Below are 14,746 nucleotides of genomic sequence, written 5' to 3'. Positions count from 1 at the left end.
AATGCTTGCTCAAAAAACCTCCTTTCCAATCGTCAGGCCGGGACAATAGCTAATTTTTGACGGCCCGAAAAAAAGTTTTCCGCTATACCGTATCTACACAGGATATCCCACAACATAAAAAAGGTGGGTGCTCGTGCAAACGTTGGCCGTCGTGTTCACGGCCTCAACTAAGTTGGCTAAACTTTGCAAAAGCAGCAACCCAGTTGCTCAAGGAAGGCTTGGCTGCGAGTAAGAACCACAGCGCACGTTACGTGCCCTGCAAGGAAGGTGTTGTTTACCAGAATCCCCTTATCGTGTGGTAAGCATTATGTAGCGACGGGGGGCGTTGTCTTAAAGGGGGTCATGAACCACATTTTCCAAGTAATGATCTAATGACCTCAGTATCGGAGTTACTGCTCCCGAATCGATTGCCCGCAACAAAAATTCTCGAATCCGTCAAGAACGAGCGGAGTTACGGGGGTTTGACGCACGCTCTCAGCGCTTTCTCTCTTTTCTCGTGCCGACGAGCGCACTGGAAGCTACATAGGGAGGGATGGCACGGGGGAAAGAAGTGACGTCAGCGCGCGGATGAAACGCGATCGCCCTCCCGCTGTGATTCGCGCGCGCGAGTGCGGTTACATGTGCTGAGGATGCGGCGCCGGCAAGTGGCGGCACCCGTGGCAAGAAGCGCATTGATCCGAACGCCGCTCTCGATTTACGTCGGCTATCGGCCAATAAGCATGCTATGTCTCTTGCGACGTAAACTGGCAGAGATCCGCAACGTCAACGTGCAGACGCCCCGCCCACCGACGAGAGATGAGATCCGGCCTCTGTTTGAAAAGGGTGCCTGGGGAAACGGAAACTTCGCGCTCCGCTTGTGGCCTTTACGGCGGCGCGCACGACTGTAATATTTGGCAGAGCAGTTCATAGCCGTGTCAGCTTTCCACAGGATGTGTTTTTTCAACAAGCGCAAGGGGTGCTTCATGACCCCTTTAATGACAGGCTCAGGGAGCACTGCAACAATGTCAGGAAAGGCAGCGATGGCTGGTTAGCCACACACTGCAGCGCGTGTGGGTTGCGTTCCGCGTTTTGATAAATGTTTCATTGTCCGTATGCACCTTGACGAAACAACTCGTTTAATCATCGAATCGGCAACTATTCATAGGCTTGGCGAAGATTGTGTTAGCACCCCGTCACTATCGCTGACTAACAAAGAACTGGTGTTCCTCGACAGTGCTGTACCTGCGCATGCGTGATTTTTTCTCAAGTGTACAAATATGTGTGATCCGGATTCAAATAAATCATTTGTTGAAAGTTAGCGCCTGTGTACGTGTTCTCCCTTCTTGTCCCGTCTTCATAATTCTGCGCTAAACACTTCAGATATGTCGCTTGTACTTTAGTAAAATTATCTCAGTCAGTGTGGCATTGCTTCAGTGGCTTTGAAACTTCCGAGCACAAAATCGTGGGCATGCAAAAGAAAACAATTCATATTCATATTCTTTCACATGTCTTGGAAAACGTACCTTGAAGTTTTTTAACATGTGGAAAAAATATACTGAAGAAAAAAGTACTTAATTGAATCATAGTGTTATAGCGGATTCTATAGGATATTGGTACATTCCTCGTAACTGCATTAGAAGGGCTGCAGAAAGATACACTATAGTCAGTTTGGGGATTTCTTGGCTGCTCTGAACAGGTTAATAACGACAAATTGCAGGATATACCTGGGCTGAATACTGGCGTGACTGGTATCTCCAATACTGCAGCTAGCAATGATAGGCACGTTTCAAGTCTTCTTGAACTCAGAAACAAAAGAATCAAGGGGTGACGATATCAAACCGAAAGTTCTAAACGCAAGCTATATATTCGTGCGTGACCTACGCTTACCTCGTGTCGCCGGGACGGGTCAAGTGGCAACCACAGTACCAGTCTCCAGATTCATAAGACTCGGGTAGCAACGCTCGCGTCTAGACACTCGCAGGGCGGTGGGACAGTCGCCAGCCGCCTGTGCCTTGTCAATGCGCACCGCTGTTTCCCGCCAAATTGGAGAGTGGAAATCCTTGGCGTAAACAAAGGCGATGCAGCCACTTTCCTTTCACTCCTACGCTGTAAGACGCGCAGTGCAACGTCAAACCTACAGCATTAGGACTGCAATCCGAAAAACCTGCAGCTGGCGTGGAAGCTCTCTCATGCTTTTCGCCGAAAGAATAACGAGAAAAAGGAGTGAAAGGTGAGACCACGCGTGAGACTAAAAGGTTTTAGCAAGATGCGGCAGTGACGGTAATACCCTACGTTCTAGTAACTGCGGCAGCCTAATACCTGCAGGTGCATCGTTTCAAGAACCTCTTACCCTTGAGTTCTTAGAGGGACAACTTCGTGCCAAGCGACAAGCTGCACTGGGAATGCCGGAAAAAACGGTGACGTGAAGAACACTGTTTCATCCCGTCGACGGCAACAATCCAAAGGTTCCTAAAGGCTTTGTTTCGTTGTGATAACCTTCTCTGGTTCGGATATGTCAGCGATGTGTGCAATCCAGCGTCTTGCCTTACGCCGCGAAGAGACTTTGTTAAAGGAGTATTGACACAAAATTTTGAAGGCGAGATAACTTGTGGGATAGATTTGTGTGGACACACACGCATCACCTACGAAATATCGATGGATAATATCTCCTAGAACATATTTAAAATCGATTTTAAAGTGCGTGTAGTGCCACTGCACGCGAAGCTCGCCTTTGGTTTTTGTGTAACCAACCAACCATCACCTGCTCCCCGAGTTTGTGCTGGCTGTCACGATTCTTGCGAGCGCTCTCTCCTAGCAGACTTTTTGAATGGGAAGAAGGGGCACACTGCACGGGAGTGCAAATGCTGATGTCCTTGCGTCGGCAGTGCATTTTTGGGGGGTCACGCATACTTACAACGCCTCAGAGGGGATTATAGCAGCACCCAGAAAGCCTTCGTTGAAAAGAGTTGACGACACGGTGCGCATGTGCACGCGGTTTTGTGTACTCACGTAGTCAACGATGTTTTAGGAAGTTGAAATGGCTCCAGCCACAGTTTGAAGAGAGCCCAACGTTTCGGGATCGATTCGGTCCCTTCCTCAGGGGGTAACTGCGTTGGTCATGGAAGCATGGCCACGTCTTGTTCTCTCACCACGGCTCCGGCTTTCCCTTTCCCTCACGTTTCGGAGGCCGTGAACGCATACTGGGGGCATTGTGCCTAGTGAGCGGTTCACATTTGCAGGTATGTGCTGAATGTACGGAGACTCGAGCAAGAGCCTCCTTCGCAGATTCCTTTCTGTTTCTAGAACAGAAGCGCCGTCAAAGCCGATTTTTATGGCCGTGCTTTTCACAGTGCTCAGCAAGAGCGCTGCGCTGCGCTTCGATCTTCCTGACGTCGTTTTGTGTTGGCGTATTCTCTCCGGGAAACACTTGCTCTCGCTTATGTAGCTGGCTGGACACTCAGAACACGACACCTTGTAGACTACGCCTTGGTGATGGTCGGTCTTTCGGCCTCGGTAGCAAGCGGGTGAGCTTCGATTCCGGTTTGTGAAATACCGTGACCCCCGCTTTTCCGAAGACCCTGGAGAGCTGTTCACTGATGCCCGGCATAAAGCCCCTTCATCGCGTCTACTGCCGCTTTTTTGGAAACCGCATGGAGGGGCTTTAGCCCGGCACATATGGAATGACGACGCGCTGGGCCGGCTTCTTCGATTCCATTGTAGCCGGTGGGGTGGCAGGGAGGGAGGGTGGTCGCATAGTGTGTCTCTCGCTGTCTCTTTGCAGTACGGTGGCTGCCCTTTCGATACACATAACTATTTACATGATAACTATTCTGTGTTCACTCCACGCTCTCTGAAACCGAAACTGCGGCTGGGCGCTATAAAACCATCTACAAATAATTAACCGTCGCGCGCTCGACGAAACGAGCTTTCCATCCGTAATAAGTGAGTCGTAAAAAAAAAAAAACAAGATCCACACTTCTTGTGTCAATGCTCCTTTATTCTGCCACCCCCTTTTGCTGAGGAAGCAAGGGGGTTGAGGAGATGAAATTCTTGGATAAAGAAGAAGAGAAAAGCACAGGATAGTAACCGTCTCTCGTCGAGAAGAACATCTCAACCTTCCTGTCCAGGGGAGGGGGATTAAAATAGCAGAACAGAGGCTCATCGTCGCTGGAAAAGATGAAAAGCGGGTGAAATAAGTTCGAGGAAAGAAGAGGGCACCATCTAGAGTGCCCAGAACACAAACTGCCAGGCTGGGGCAACTCTTTAGAAAAACCGGCGGGTGTCCGGCGGCACTGGGAATCGAACCCGGTAGCTTCCGCATTGGAAACGGACGCTCTAGCCATCCGGCTTCCTCTGCGGTTTGGGCAGTGGTAGCCGGGGCAACCTGACAAAGGAGGCGGACGCAGGCACTAGAGGGAAGGGGGAGGGGGGGTGACACAGTCTTTGGGGGGGGGGGGGACTAAAGTCCCTAGATTTTTCCCTGCTCTTCTTAAGTAGCGACTACTGCCTCCTCTCTCAACCCCCTCTCACACGCAGTCGGCGTCAGCCGCCATGTTCTTCCTAAACTCCGAGGACGGAGAAACCGCGTAAAGAGTGCCGGACCGCTAACGCCCGCTGAGTGCCGACAGCGTTAGCCGTTCACGGCTGTTAACGGCCGCATCATAAGTGCAGACAATCAAATACGATCCCAAAGGGGCTTAATACCGCACTGTTGGGGCTCAACGCGCAACTTGTCGGCGTTAACCGAGTCCGTCCGCAACTTTTTTTTTTTTTTTTTGGCGACACGGGCTACGTTGTATCGCACCGGGCTGTAAAAGTTGGCGATTCCTGAGCGATGTATTTACAACATAGCCACCCTGTGTTTCGCATGTGGCAGAAACGTGTGTTCCGCCGCCTCGAACATTAGAGCAACGCATGTATTGCGCTAGCACGTTTTAGAAGACCCGAGTCTTCGCATGAAATTTACGCGCAAAAATATTAGCACTTTTAAATGCATGCTCTTCACAGTGAAGACGTGAACACCATTTACTTACTTTCCTTACCCTACGGCTCACAGCGGCTGAAAAGATCTTCGTAAAACAACGTGATCAGCTATCTGCGACTATTAAGGATGCTTTCAGCCATCACGCGAATCTGGAAGCTTTCTAAATCAGGATCAGTTGTTTCCAAATTGGGGACCGCGAAGCCATTTTGGGGGGGTCCGCAAAACATATCCTCGGAGTTCCTCGGAGTTCATATTTAGTCCAAAGCTTTGAAAGCAGGCACACAAACAACACATTACTAACACCTACTTAAGTAGCGAGTATTTACAGGAGCAGCTAAAAGTCGCCTTGTTGATTGTTCGCGGGGTCTTTAGTTTACGGTAGCCATGGAAGTTTACTAACCGTACAGTTCGTCGATATAAAATACTGCGCATTCGTTTAAGTGAGGTCGGGGTAACAGCAGCTCCCATCTTCAGAGAGCCAGTAATTTTTGTCTGCTTGTGGTTAGCAATATATAAAAAAATATTATGTACATCTAGAAACTGCAGATACACTTACACATGAAGTTTGTAGGGCTACTTGCACTGTGAGTTATTGCAGAATAGCTTTCACATCGATTTTGCATGAGTCATGAAAGCAGATCCTTGCAATTTTGCGATGGAAGGTACGCGCCGTATTGTTTCAGAAACGCAAATGATTCCAATACACGAGGCAATTCTTTAATACCACCAATGTGTGAGACAAAGCCTAATGCCACTAGATCTTTTTTGCTGCAAGGCGAGCTGTGAAGGCACCGCGAAAGATAGACCACGGTGCTACGAAATGCACATCGCCCGAAGCGACAGTCGCGCTATTAATTATGCCGTAATGGATAGAGGTGAACACTGTATTAATTTCGGCCACATGGTATCCTTTGACGTGCGCGGATAAAGTAGAGCACAAAGTTTTTTTTTTATTAATCCCACTGAGCTTCTACCGGCAGTCTGCCACAGCGGCCTGAATCTAGCACGAGCCTTAGCGGAACATAGACATCTATCGTCACTCAACACCTGAGGTGTTGAGTGACGATGCGCTAGTAGCGATAACGCCAACGATCTCAGTGTTGTCATCGTGGTGGCGACTAGCAGCGACGCCTGGCAGCGTTTTCACCTAGGTTGTCCGGGTTGATTGTCTCAAGTCCTGCGTCTACGCCGCGCCGCTTCGAATTATTTGTCGTCTGCTCGTCAGCGTGTGATAATTGGGACCGAGGATCTCAACTGCATTACGTGCCAGCATGTCGTGAAACAGTTGTGTGCGCTTACACCCGTGGTGTTTCAAGTACCGCAAGAAGGAATGTCTTCGTCGTGGACAGCTGCAAAGGTGGTTTATAAAAGCTTCCAGGTAGGGCTGCGCATTCAATTTGCGTCTCTCCACGCGACTCCGCGATGCATTGAACGTTGGCCTTACCAACGCCTCCTCAGGCGCTGGCCTTACACACACAGATAATATGCTGTTCTTCAGCACGGACGTCTGGCTGGAGACAAGGCGCGCAGAGCGTCGACAGCGTGTGTGTGTTGGCGCGTAGTAATAGAAGAATGGGCAGACGCGAATAGTGTTCTGAGCAGTGCGGACCTATTTCACCTTTAATAAATCGTTGAATCAATCGTTTGTTATTGTTAGTCACCGGACTACTTACTTTTGTGGACAGGATAGGAGCGCCTGTCCTGTCCACAAGGGAGACGCTCAGGGGACGCCGAGCAGCGCAGAGTAGCTCGCTTCCTGCTCCGAATTTCGATGTGTTTTTTGATGATATCGCAATCCATCTGAAAGAGACACCGTTCGATCTGTAAAGACGCAAAGTGTCCGAGGACGCTTTCACGGACCTGGATTTTAGGAGCTGGCTCGCCAGGTTCTTAAGCTGGGGCGAAGTCCCGCGCCGTAACCTGCATCCATACATTCAAAGCGTCGTGGAACGCGAAGAGGAATGTTACGCGCGTCGTGTCTTCCCTCTAGCCTGGCCGTTAATTTAAGGGCCCCTCACCAGGTTTGACGATTTTGAGCTAACGAGCGCAATGCATACACTGGGCGTTCACGATCACGTCTGTCAAAATTTGCAACGCTACGCGCCGCGGGAATGGGTCAAATTTCAAGGTGAACGCTGCTTGCCCTTCCTCTCGCGGGCGCGCGCTTTAGAGAATGAGGGGATGACGTACATGAGAAAATAGCGCTACGTAGATGGTAGTGCTGTGACGTCGCTCCTCTACGTAGACGACTGTGCTATGGCGTCGCCAAGAGTAGCACGTGACACTGCGATAATTATTTGACACGACATGTGTAGTTTGTGTAATTTGTTGCTTGAATAGATTAATAAAACTTGAGAGAAATAATGAGACACACAAAGGGAATGTGTGCGTCTTTTTCATTTTTTTTTCGTGAATTGCAGCGAGATGCAGGGCTAATGTGCCTCCCTTTCCCATGCGTTCGTGTCCCCGCGGTTAGCGCATCGAGCAGACGCCAGCCCTGGAAACGAAAGTAATGTTCTGGCGCGTTCGAGCACTCATTATTCTCATTTATTCTACCGCGTCCAAGTAAACGTTAATGCGGCACTGGCTCATGATACCGCCACTCTCGTGCCCGTACAAATGTCTCAACTTTCACGCCCGTCCCGCAGAAACAGGCAGTACACCACAGAGAACGCCGACAAAACGCCCACCGCCGCTACATAAAAAAAAAGGGTAGCGGCCGTGCAACGCCGCTCGCGTGCTCGGGCTGGCTCGGGCACGTCATGCGCACGTGACCATGCATGCGCATGACGTGTTCATGCGTTTATGTGTCAAGTGAAGAGGGCAGAGAAGGGATTTGGCTTGCTAAAGCTACACGGGGCGAGTGGCAAGGGTTGAAACTCGCCTCCTCGCATCATGGTTTCCCGCCGCTACATAAAAAAAAAAAAGGTACGGCCGTGCAACGCCGCTCGCGTGCTCGGGCTGGCTCGGGCACGTCATGCGCACGTGACCATGCATGCGCATGACGTGTTCATGCTTTTATGTGTCAAGTGAAGAGGGCAGAGAAGGGATTTGGCTTGCTAAAGCTACACGGGGCGAGTGGCAAGGGTTTGAAACTCGCCTCCTCGCATCATGGTTTCCCGCCGCTACAAATTATTGTTTTTCTCAGCTCGTAAGGAACCGACTTGAAAAATTCTTGCGGCATACTGCTCTTCATTCGGCACACAACAAGTTCCAGCGTCTAACTAAAACTTGCTATGTGGCCTGGTGAGGGGCCCTTTAAAGGGACACTAAAGAGAAACAATGAATTGGTTTAGATTGATAAAGTGTGCTCGGAGAACTCTTGTGTAGTTTATTTCACCACCATAGGTTTATTATTAGAGGAGAAAACCAAGTTCAAAAATTCATTTTTAAATTTCGCGCCGAACTTTGTAATTCGTGACGTAAAATACTTCAAAGAGCATTTAACGTATTTTGGCGCCACTGGCTCGACGAAATTTCCCCAAACTCGTTATGTCAGGTCTCTGGCCCCCTCAGAGGACAATGTACTTCGATTTAACCGATTAGGAACTACGTAGGCCCAAGCAGGCGCCGTCAAAAATATGTGACGTCACGGCAAATGGTGCGGGAATTCCAAGGTGGCGTCACCACCTGTACTTTCTTTTTGCGCGTTTTCTCGCTTATTAAGCGTCTTCTCGCAGCAATCGTGGTGGTTTTGCTATCGTGGAAGACTACTTTACTAATGCGAGAAAAATCGTTTTGCTCTTTAGTGTCCCTTTAATTCTCACAGGGAGAGCGGGAAACGCGGTCGACAGCCAGGCGAGCGTCGGACAGCTAGTTTTAGGGCCACTTTGTCGTGCGCGTCTCGAGAGCAGTTTTCAAATCGAAAGAACATTAAGAGCATTGCGTCTGCATATGTCGACAATGGAGGATCAGACGCTCTTAGATATTTTTTATATATACTTCGTCAATGTGTATATAATTGTAAATTGTCCCTATATTTAATCAAAATGGTAAATTAATAAAACATTGTGTATATATGTATATATAACAACGTGTGTCACGTCTTCATATGACGGTAGAGGACTTGTACGGAAGATTCACGGGTTTTCCCGATCTTCTCCGAGCCAGCTCCTCAATCATCATTCACTCCATGGATATGGCGAGATTTTTTACAAGGATCAACGCCTCTAATCAGGTCAGCCCGAATTCGTGGACTCGCTAGCCCTAACGCCGCTTCGGTGGCGCAGCAGCAGCTGCATCGGCGGCGCTGGCTTCTATTCGCTGACTAGGCCTCACTATGGCAACGGGCAAGACGCCCGACTCCTACGCCTCCGTACATCAAGCCACCGCACACCCAGCGACGCGCCAATGGACCTAAGCGGGCCCGGTGCGTCGACGGACGCCCATCACCAGCATTTGGGGGTGAGAGCTTCCGATACACCTTCCACTGCCATCGATAAAGACGCAGATTGAAAGACAGCTCCCTGCGTCAACGGAAGCAACAAGCTTTGGAACACAAGCGCGCAGACGCCACTGTCCAAGGTGCTTCGAAGACAAGCTTGCACAGTCTAAGCAAAAAAGAAATCCTACAAACTTGCACCACTACCGAAGGACGACCTTAACCGCACCAGGGTTTGCCTCTGAGAAAATAATATCTCCTGCACTGGCGGCTGCGATCCCAGAAGCTTGCGACCACCAGATTACAGGGGAGCAATTCCTGTTGCGAACCAAACCTGGTCCCAGCATAGCCATCCTCTCCACGCCGCGCAAAAAGGTGGCTGCGAAAGCGAGGGGAATTCTACTTCTGACGATCAATGGCCATACACATGCCGTCAAAGTCTACGCAGCCGCCGGAGAAGAGGCACTGAATGTCGCCGCCCACGGAACGTGTGCACAACGTGATTTAGACATCGTTTTTTCTTCCGTGAAGCTGCTGAAAGTTTCTCTGTCACGCAAAATTCGCAGTTTCGCTACAAGGGCAGCGATAGCAGCGAATTGTTATGTTATACGAAGTAAGGCTAGCAGTTAACTCTTTTGGATCCTATATCGCGCAATTAACCCTGCAAAACATCGGTGCAAGGGAATGCGGCCGCTCCAGGGAGACAAGGGAGACTCCAGGAAGGACGCTTAAAGGTGATCACACCTTTAAGCGTCCTACTCCCACCTCACAACGTGGTGCGTATATCAATACGAAGTCTATCAAATGCAGGAAAGCCACCAATTCATAGTCGTAAGACTCAGCTAAACGTTTATTCGGAGTCTTTTATTGATAAGGTTGCAAAAGAAACGCTCAAATATTCGAATAGCCGCAGCAAAAACTGTTGCGATAAAATCCTACAGTAATACTCGACCGGTGAACTTGTAAGAGCAAAGATGCAGTACAATAAGCGTATAATTCCATTGTATCAGCTTCTTCTGGGACAGCTAGGTGTGGTGTTTTCCGGTACGGCGACGGTGAAGCGTTTCACGTCGTCAAAGCTGAGGTATTGCCTCACGACGCGCCAGCAGTAGGTATTGAGATCGTGCAGCTGCATGCCACAGCTGTCGACGGATGGAGCGCATACCACACGCTTCTTGACGACGCCAGTCAGTCGCATGAAGTCGTGTAGTCCGTCGACGCTCCTGAGACGACTTTTTACCATCCTGGCCACTTCGTGTGCGGCGATGCCCTCCTTCTCGGCGAGCTCTCTGACTAGCGCTGGATGTTGGGAGACCTTCTCTAATGCGTTGGCGGTGTGCCTGTTTCCGATGACGCGGGTGAAAGAAACAATTAGCTATGAAAACAAGTACCATCATAGAAGAACAGACTGTTGGGCGAGTTGGTAATGCATTATGTGAACACTACGCGAAAAACGTAGACAAAGGAAGAAACGGACGACAGAAGGTTTCACATAAAGTACCATCAGAATACAATAAAACGCGAGGCAATAAAACGAAGGACGCGGACGAAAAAAAAAACTAAAAACTAATAAAAGACGTTTAGGTTTCACTACGGAAGCCTTGTACACTTTAAATAATATTAAGATTAAAGTGAACAAGGCTTCCATGGTGAAGCCTAAACGTCTTTTATTTATTTTTAGTATTATTTGGCCGGTGTCCTTCGTCTTACTGCCTCATGTATCATTCCGACCATGCGGTCGTCCGTCGAACTATCGACTTCATGTTAAAGCCCGCGTAAGTAAAAACAAAAGCTTTTGGGCTGTGCGATATTTTATCTGCTTTTAGCATGGTGTGGACGCGTTAGACGCGCCGAACTTGAATGAGAGCATCGTTACAAATGCATAAGTTCAGCTGAAAACGCGGTAAACAGCCTTTAGTTGATGTCAACTTCAACACGTTGGAACTGTACTATGCACATATGCCTGTCATAACGCCGAAAGCAAAAAAAAAAAAAAACAACGCTCGTAGGGACGCTTTCGAAATGGTAGTTGAGAGTTCCCACGCCTTAAGAGGCTGAATTGCTGGCGATAATTCTTGCGAGCAAACAAATGACACATACACTGCGTACAATTACGAGTGAAAAAAACAAGAAAGGCGCTTCCAGAGACATTCAAGAAGATAGGCTGCTTTTACATATACTCAAATACTCCTCATGCACACTGCTCACGTAATGAAACGTGTAATATTACGGGGATAAAAAACTAACCCCGTTATATTATGTGAGCAGAAAAAGCCAACGAACACGCTGCCTTTAAAATGTCAATATTATGAATAGAGCAGCTATACTTTAAACATCAACAAATTTTTAACAGACGTTCGTGGCCGTATGACGCACCGTTACGCGGACAGTCGGACTACACAACGAGGAGGGGATTACTCGTTGACAGCGAGAATGCTCAGCTGATGAACCGAAGAAATTTTACTTCTCGCCTTTGTTCCAATAATTTTAAGAGGCGTAGCGATTTCTAAACTCGAGGCAGCTGAAAGCGGCGTGAAAGAAATACATGGTGCGTGCGTCAGTATCGTGACTGGCGTCCCTAAGAAATGCCAGAAAATGAATTCGTGTTTCAGTTAAAGCTAAGCGTCTTCCCTCAAATCACCTTGGCGACCGACCTAATGATAGATTGACTGCGGCACGTATGGAATGTAGAACTCTCTCCGCGGCGAGACGTCGCCCTTGTGCAAAATTACGCATATCTCGCGAGGTTTCTGTTCAGGAATAAGTTAGTTTTGGCTAGTCAGCCTGTTTGGCCACAACAGTCATCCTATAGTCCCTTGCGGTCGCCTTTAACGCATCGCATTCATTTTAACGGTAATCTCGATATTCAAAAAAGGCACGTTAGTATCGTCTAAAGAATAGAACGTAAGAGGGACCTACCAATCGAGAGGAGTAATCTGTTTGAAGGCAGCAGCACGTTCCAGCAGGCGAGAGTTCCTTCGGGTCGTTTCTCTGATTCTGAACAAGCAGCGTCTTGCATCGGCGCCCACTTTAGCGGCGCTGTGCAGCTGTACTTCGAGGAGGTTATAATTGCCACCTATTGACTCCGACAGTGGCAAAACGAAGTCAATGGGGTTCCATTCTGATCCACTCTGTGTAGAGAACACTCGAGTGATGAACCTGCTGAGCCCGATAGTGGCAGCAAGGCGGTAATTATAAGCGAAATTGTCGCTGTTGTCGATATAGAGATATGTGATGCTAGTATTGGCTGAGATCGATTCGAAGAGAACTGTCCAACACGAGCAGGTTACGGCTTCCGCAGCGTTCGTCACGAGCAGGTGCAGTTCCTTAAGCGCGCTTGTTGCCAGGATGTACTTGCCGAGAGAAAAGAACAAACGTTCATCAGGCTCGAATATACCTATCGAAATGCAAGTGAAGTGATCGAACGCAGGGAGTCGTTGTAAAGCGTGGACCTTCACGTTCACTTCTCCGTAAATATGGATGCTTGAAAAGGACCTGACATGCATGAGGTCTACTGCTACGGTCCCGTGCATGTAACTCCCGAAGGAAACACGTCGCGATGACTTCGTCTGCGTCAGTGCCTCGAGGACTGAAAGGAGCGTTTCATAATCTTTAGGTCCGTGATTCGAGACTTCTAGCTTCTTAAGATGTTCATTTTTTGGCAGGAGCTCAAAGAAAGCGATCCAATTGTTTGGATGCCACAAGGAGTACTGAACCGTGAGCTCCTCCAACGCTTGGTTCTCTGCCAGTGCCTCCGCCGCAACGCGTCAGTGTTGTCTCAGGTATATCGATGTACTCGTCCCGCACACCGCCGAGAGAGAGTTTCTTTAGTTTAGCACATCCTGCGAGTATCTTCGTCAGGAACTGCGCAGTTCTTTCGCCGCCACAAAACTCTGCAAATGTTGAAGTGTAGAGAGAGGCAGTTACGAACGAGAGACTCGTCTAGCAACAAGCTCTTCGCGATCCATAGCTTCGCCGAAAATCGTCAGATGTGTGAGCAATCCGTTATTCCTCAAGTATTCGCCGAGGGCGCCCTGGCTGCTCGCGTGTCATCCAGTTCGCCCAAAAGCTCAAGCGACTTAAGTGTCGAGTTCGCGGCTAGCTGCGTCGACAAACGTCTTCGGTGGCTGGCCGTCTCGAAACACGCGTGAAAAACCAAGGAGGTAAGGCAGGTGGTAGTCCTCAGATGAGCCGACAATGCGGCCAGAAGAGCGTCTGTGCTCGGAGACATATAGCAATGCAGCTGTTCCAGACAGCGAAGCCTGGGAAAGAGTGTCGCGAATTCGTCTGCAGGCTGTCTCCATAGGGAAACTCCACTCTAAGCTTCTTCAGGCGAGAGTTCTCGGGCAGTTCTTCTAGGACGACCTGGATGTGTCGCCGTTGCCCATTTATACTTGAGTTCGAGGGCCGGCGATGCAGACGTGGGTTCTGAGCAGCCACCGAAGGAAAGTATTTGCCCGGTGCAAATCTGTTTCAGGAGGTGAAATCACCACCGGCTTCGAACGGCTGATAGCTCACTAAGACAACGAGCCTTCGTGTTGTTCCCTAAGCTCCATGCCGATGTCGAAGAGCAGCTCGTTGTAGATGGGAAGGCAATCGTTAATCGGACAGGCTTGGTTGATTTGCATGGCTGTCGGCATGTTGGCGGTGCATGGCAACCTGAAATGCTCCGCTCCTCCGCGATCAAAAATGCTAGCGGTTCCGAGCTGTTCTGTGTCCGGCGACGGTTTCCCGCTTTTCCACAAGAGCGAAACCATTGTAGTTCCTCTTCCATTGCTATTCCTCTGAAGGATCACCCGGCTGGCTATGAGATTACAACCTGCGCAAAATGGAAGAACGGTATATTCAGGGGCTGGTCAGGTTTCCATGTACGGAACTATGATCAGCTATGCTTATAGGTGGTAAAACCATTTCACCGCCCCCCTTCCCCTTGATGCTTACTGGCCCTCACGTGGTGCCGCACAACCTCTGGGATCGGTCCCCTTTTGACTAAGCGACGATGTCACGTGATGACATCATTCTTGACTTCACAATAACGGCACAACTTTTGGTGACTTCATTCTGACGTCCAATGATGGCGCCACAACATTGCGTCATCGATGACGTCACGTAACATAATATCACAACGGTTCATGTTGTCAACGCCAGACGCCGAATTTTTCGACTCATAAGACATAAAAGGCTTTCGCCTTAATATGCAACGTAACCGGTGGAAGTGATTCGTCCGCCGCTGCTGCTAAGCAGACGCTTAGCGACGCCAGAATCTGCAAGTTTGCGCGTCGAAACATTAGCTAAGCGCCGCCGTCGATAGGCGCTGCGCTTAGCTAATGGCGCAAGCACTGGCTTCCTCTTCAGCTGTAAGGCGTTTGCGAGAGCGTCCCCATAAGTAGCGAATTGAGTGA

The sequence above is a fragment of the Rhipicephalus sanguineus genome, chromosome 10 (assembly GCF_013339695.2).
Source record: "Rhipicephalus sanguineus isolate Rsan-2018 chromosome 10, BIME_Rsan_1.4, whole genome shotgun sequence".
In the NCBI taxonomy this organism is placed as follows: domain Eukaryota; kingdom Metazoa; phylum Arthropoda; class Arachnida; order Ixodida; family Ixodidae; genus Rhipicephalus; species Rhipicephalus sanguineus.
This window is presented reverse-complemented; position numbering follows the sequence as displayed.